We start from the raw sequence: 6,855 nt of genomic DNA on the forward strand, positions 1-6,855 counted from the left end.
TATACAACATAAAGATGTCTCGAAATTGTTCATTTGTCTAATACTATCCCTACCACCAAAAAATTAGAGTGTCCATATTCGCTGCCACAATTCACTCAGTCCTAAAGGGCCTTTAGACAAAAAATTTGATGCTGTAAATTTGATTACCCAAACCACGTTACAGAAAATTCATGATACACCACGAGTTGTGTACTTCAGTCTACCTCTAACCTTAAGCGCTGTTCAAATCATTTTCGAGACACGTTGAACTCCACAATTAGCAGAGGATAGAACATTGCAATCCAACCAAACTGTATATACACTTACGAGAAGGTTAGACTACAACAAATTCACGGTTCATCGCTTATTTTGTCACAGTAAGTTAAATACTATTTTCAATACTAAAAATTCTGGGATAGATATGCATATACACTCAGGTCTTTGAAATCTCAACATAGAATCAATTCAGATGTCCCTATTCAAAGTACAAACTTCATCATGGTATATGCGTATAAAATATACAAATATAGCATATAACATACCATTCATTTAAATTTTAGCTGTATGCTCTTGTTATTCAATACCTACTTCTACACAGATAGTCAATTTCGCATCGTTTTATTTTGCGTGAACAGTGAATAGCATGACAGTGTTCAGACAGAACCAAAGTAGAAACTCTATGTAATCCATAAGTCAATCTAAAAAAAATACCAATCAATTCGACGGACATACGAGATTAAGTTGTTGACTGATCGAAAGCCTGTTACAACAAAAACCACATTGATAAAGATATGGAAAACTGCTAGCAAATTGCAAGCTATGATGGCGCAGTCAAGCCTTAGTAAGCGAACTAACTTCAAGGGTACTAGCCCAGCTCCAGAAGGCCATTAAAATTCGGTTGAGAAATATACTTGTCACATCATTTTATTGTTCTTAAATACGGTCGTCACTTGCTTAAAATGTGCTGAGCATTTCAAAAAAAAACTAGGAAACAAATCAAACAATATATACGTGTTTGATACACACTGTTATAATATTCACATATTGAACTGATCAGAACGATTTAAAGAAAGTTACTAGCAAATTTTGAAAGCCAGTCAGTCAGATACAATTTCAAATAAATTATATTATGGCCATCATAGTAAAAACACGAACGGCATATTTATCTAAACATCAAGAAAATGCTGTTATTTTACAGTATAGAGATGCAAAATATCAATACACATTCAATTATTCTTATATGGTTAGTTTTTGAAACTGATTAATCTTTATTCATCTCATTCCATTATTTTCATGTTTTATACAATTATCGTGTTGCTTCTTTTTGATTATTTAGAATAAATCCGTCATCTTTCCAATATTCTTAAAACGTATCCCAAATATAAAATTTTAAAATTCCCCGACAGATGCTAACACAGATAGCAAGGACCTGTTTACACTGATATTAGAATATACGTATGATTCGGGTAAATGAAATTCTATCCGGATGAGACATTCGAGAAATATGTGTTGTTTTGAAGTATTCAAGTTGTAAGTAGAATGATTAAATCAAAAAATTAATTATATAAACCGCTCTGCTTTTATCTGACGCAAAAAAAAAAAAAGTTTTTTTAACAAATTTAGCGAAAACTTTCAACCAAACGTCTACTATATATGTAAGCAAATGTCTTTTTAGGATAATTTCTGGAAAATCAATTACTGATGAAATTAAAGTAGACATTTACCAAAAACAGTGTTAGTCCTTTGAACCTTTTTTTATAACAAGTCTGCACCAATTTTGTCACAGCTTGATAATCCGGCATCACCTTGTTCAGTGAGATTGAATGTTTTACTTCAAATTACTCAACCTAATAATTTCAGCTAATAAAATTCGACTTTTAAGTCCTTATAAAACCATCTAATGAAAGCGTTTTGATTTCCTGTATACACATATCATATATAAACTTCATAGATAGATCGGGAACACTTCTGGTACTGGCACCATATAAATAATTTTTGTGCAGTAATCTACGGGTCCATATGCATAGAGCCTGACAATAAAAAACTGATTTCAGTCGTCAATTCTAAGCCTTTTTCAAAAAATTTAGTATTTAAAGCTGTAATTGAAAAAGGTTTTTCGCTGTAACATCAAATACAAGTTAGAAATCAATGTATACTGTCAAAATACAAATATCAGGTCTCGTTGCTAAGTTTTTTTGTAAAGAGTTTATACCGACACTTTCCTTATTTACCAAAGTTTTGAAAAATTTCTTTTATGAGGACGCCAATAAAAACATACTCTATAGCAAAGCCTAAGTACAACTTTAAATATAAGGCCCTGTTGAGCTCTCATACATCCATTCTAATAATAAAGACAACTGATAGATACCATTCAAGCTATGAATGCTAGTTGTTATAAGGACATGATAAAATTCAATTCTCGTTTTAAAGTGCATGTCCTTGTTTTAAGTCTGTCCTTTCCAATTATTTGATGGCAACCATACTTTGAACTCATTGGTCGTTTTCTGATTTTGATAATTAAAATTGATTGCATGTTATATAGCCTGCACAAAAAAAATAAAAAATAATATATATAGGTATTTATAGCATGATTCAAATGTTACGACAACTTGAGCAGCAAAGAAGTTTATCTATATATTATAACGCTACTTATTATGCTCTATGTGTCATTGAGCTGAAAATGTTTAGTGTAATGGTATCAGGCTTGACGGAAATGGCACAATACGTATATATTAGACAAAAATCATTTAAATAAATCTAATTTATATATATCTTATCGCTCTTATCTTTCTGTAAAATTCTATTTCTTATCTATACATTTTCATCTCTTGTTTATGCCAATCGTCTCTGCACATTCTCTTCTTACCCCATTTTAAGCACTTGTATCTATTACATCTTTACTTCTACTATTATCTCCCCCACGTTCTTTATATCTATGTTTTTCTCATATGCCTGTCTTTTGTACGCCTCTTGTACTGTGTTATAATACTCATATCATTCTCATCTTTGTTCGTTCTATACGTCTTTTTCTGCTACTTATACACTCCTCGTATTTGTAATCTTACGCCTATATCATCTGTGTATAACAATCGTATGTATCTCTGCTCACTTTACGGCATATATTTTACACCCTTCCTCTATCACCTTATATTCAGGAACTTTGTTATGGATCTGCATAATCATACCTACACATCATGACCAAATTTTCAATAGTCAATCAATTATGCAGCCAATTCGAACAGTCAATCGTTTTTATGGCTAATTCTATAGCTGAATCTAAAATAGCCAATCTCATTCATATAGCCAATTCAACAGCTTGCTCATATAAATACTTTAATAGCACATCTCAGTGCTCGATTTATATTTTATATTAAGCATGAGCGTAATAGAGCAATGTTATATTGTATCATATGTAGAGCTACAAAATAGGTATCGGAATAGCGGCTGATCAGATATAGATGATCTATACAATAGGGTGCATAAGCCACGCAGATATATGTAATATGTATAACTAACAAAAAAAAATACATATTAAACAAGTACGGTGTGCGCGCCGTATTGGCTTTTTTATATCAAAAAACCCAGATATAGCATAACAGACAATACAATATGCTTTATTATCAAAATAGATGCAGTGAAATATTTAAGCTAGGCGTATAGACGCGATCTATATATGTAGTGTACCGGTTTAAGCACAAAGACAGGTCAATCGTTAAATGGTGAATTATAAAAATTAAAAGTATGTAGATTGATGTCGTGAATTGCACAATTGTGTGAAAGTGTACAGCTGAAAAAATTAGAGACGCATCATAAATCTGAGGACAGTATTCGTACTAAGGATTGATAAGTTAATGTTTAAGTATAACTTATCGAATGCGATCATACTAGTACAAAAACACCGCTTCCCGTCTGATCAGCGAAGTTAAACGTACTTAGGCCTAACTAGTAGTGGAATGGGAAACCAGCTGTGAACATTAGGTGTTGCATTCTTTTTTTTTGTCACTGTATTATATAGATAGAGTAAATTTATGATATTTGAATTCTTTCAACAATTTATACATTGCGATGCACTGGATTTATGTAATCCGGTAAAGTTCCGCCTCAGAATCATCGGGTGGCGCCATCCTGACGCCCACCCCAGTTGTGCATTGCTATCTGTTTTCCAGTGCATGACAAAAACTATGTTAATATTTTATGTATGAAACTTTTCCTCGAAGACCCTCTCTCTCGATGTGCTATGTTGATTTCATCTGTAAATATGCGATGCGTATATATAAATGTATCCAATGTTGTAACAGTTCACCATTCTCGGCCATCTCAACTTGCATAGAGTCTATGTCTAAATCAAACATTGTGATTAATACTTTACCTGTTTTATTAAACAGTACTTAGTCGAGTTGTTCTGTAATGTTGAACCTGAGAACACCAAGCTGGTAGATCTTCGCTTGGCGCCGATCGATCTCATCAGGTAGTTAATTAATTCAATCTGTTATTGATCAAGAACAAAGAGCATAGATAAGGGCTACCAAATTGATTATAGTTTTATGAAATAATACAGTAAATTCGCTAAATTGATAAATTCCGTAAATAGGTTATCTCAACCTTGGTAAGACTATTGTAGCATATAAAGAATCGACCCATCCTAGGTTGGGGTGGCTAGCGGTGATATAAATACAATATCAAACACAGAGATGCAAGATAAATATAAGTATGTGAACTTCAATACAAAAATTTTAGTGCGCAGTGAATACTATAAAATTGCTTAGGTTTTCTGTAATAGTAATTGAGCCAAATATGAACGTTTTTACAAGTAACAATATTTTTTTGTAGTGCAAAGTATGTGTTCACGAGCTCGACAAGTTTTGAAACAAAGTCATTACTCACCTTTTGATGACAATAAACAAAAGGGTATGTAGCTAACAGAAAACATATATAGTATGTATTTATGATGTCGAGCGAAGGCATATGGTTGTCTTTTTTGTTTCGGTCTTGTTGAAACGGATTGACAAACAAAGGAAAGGACGAGTTCATCCATTAAAAGCTCCTAACAGTGTGTCAATGCGATCTACGCCATATAATTTTGGTTTTATATTCATAAGGCAGATAGGAATGCAGATTTAAAAGCCCGTTGTTTATTAAGATGCTTTTTTTAAGCAGATCTTCTCTATTCCAGAGAGTTGATGTTTAAAAAACTCAGCAAATCCTGGAACGTCTATTTCTCTTCCATCTTCAAAAATCCATTGATTTAGTTGAATCTCTTTTACATATACGGGATCCTTTAAACCAGCTGAACCGTTCGAAGTGTTGTAGACTGATAGCCTGTAAATTGAGTCTTGATTAGGCATGTTGCTTGTGAACAACAACGAAAACGGCTTTTTAGGATGAGATTTGGTTTTCAGAAAAACGGTTACTTGCTTATGATGTCGTCCAATATAACTTAAAATAATGATTAATGGCGAAGCAAGGATTACCGCTGGATAAAGCAAATAGTTACTTTGATCATAAAGAGTAGAATATATTCGTTCCGAACACATGACAATGGTCAGAATAATGCACAATATGTTTTCTAGTGTCAATACAGAAGTATCCTCAATGTAGCTTTCTAGTACTATGGCTTTGATGAGATCATCGAAGCTTTGACGGAGCTTTGAGTAGTCGTATATATTATCGATAGTCCATTTGGTTTGTTTAGCTGATAGGGACTTAAAAAACCACATAGTAAAGCAGTTAAATAAATTTAAATTCACCCATGTGTTATTTGTCGCAAGAGTAAAAAAAAAAAGCTCTGACTTCAGGGCTAAAAAAGTTCCCAATCCAAAATTGATCTGAGTGGACGGCGTATTCCTGTTATACTTAATAGACAGAATAGAATTTAAGGTTCCTAGAGAATCAACTGGCACCGACACGGATACCACAGCTACAACCAGTAAACAAGACAAAATATGACCCTTTTCACTGACAGAAGATCAATAGGATTAATCAAAAGAGAGCCAAACCAGAGTACACGCTCTCACGGCCATGCTCCTCGAAGCTTTTTATATACAAGCTAGGCTATAATTGGCTTACACAACTTCAGATCACCTCGTATCCGTCAATCCTAAGTCACTGCTACAATTACCCAAAAAATACGCAAGAGCCCATGACCACATAAATTATATTTCAAAAGAAAAGCTTCGTGGATAGATAAAATCAGCTGTTATTTCCGAAATTACGCATTTTAAAATACTTTTGGGAAAAATCCCAAATATAGTAAAAAATAAAAAAAATGCTTTTTGTGGTATTTAATACATAAGCAGTTGATTCAGATTATATTATGCTTCAAGATGGATTAGCCTCAAAAAAATGTTCAGCTGTACTACTGCACTACCAACTGGAGACACAGTGGTAAATGTACTAGCTTGGATCTATCCTCGAGGCTTGTCCAGCATAGTTTTTATTCGTTAGGATTCTTTTATCTTGTCGATACAGAATGTAAACCGTTAATAGCACGCCTTTCATATTATTTCACATCAGTAAAATTACTCAAGATTGCCCATAGTGTGTTGATGGTATTTCTTCAAATAGTCTTCAACTAATGATATCAACGTGCGATGGGATTTAACTGCCTTTCTAAAAGCTAGCGAAGGAGGCAAAAAATGCATCTCTCAGAGGAACGTTTAATACTATGTGTGAACTTTGTTCCACAAAAACTTTATCATGCCAGAAGAAAAAGACTTAATATTTGGTCGTTTGCCAACCTTAACCGAATAACCTTGTAGGGCAGTACCTCATTTTGAGATAAGGCTTAAACTGAACGAGAGGTAGTACACATGCAAGTGCGCCTCGCGTTTTGCGTTCACCCATTACTCAATTGTCTATATGTGTAGAATTGAGAGA

General features: G+C 33.4%; 1 non-coding gene across 1 annotated transcript; it reads left to right on the forward strand.

The window, feature by feature from the left end:
* The first annotated feature begins 3,850 nt into the window (after positions 1-3,850).
* LOC126330001 (5S ribosomal RNA) lies at positions 3,851-3,969 on the forward strand. Its single transcript, XR_007562642.1, has one exon. It is a non-coding gene; the product is annotated as a 5S ribosomal RNA (ribosomal RNA).
* The last annotated feature ends 2,886 nt before the right edge of the window (positions 3,970-6,855 follow it).

This window comes from Schistocerca gregaria, unplaced genomic scaffold, assembly GCF_023897955.1.
Source record: "Schistocerca gregaria isolate iqSchGreg1 unplaced genomic scaffold, iqSchGreg1.2 ptg001234l, whole genome shotgun sequence".
Lineage (NCBI taxonomy): Eukaryota > Metazoa > Arthropoda > Insecta > Orthoptera > Acrididae > Schistocerca > Schistocerca gregaria.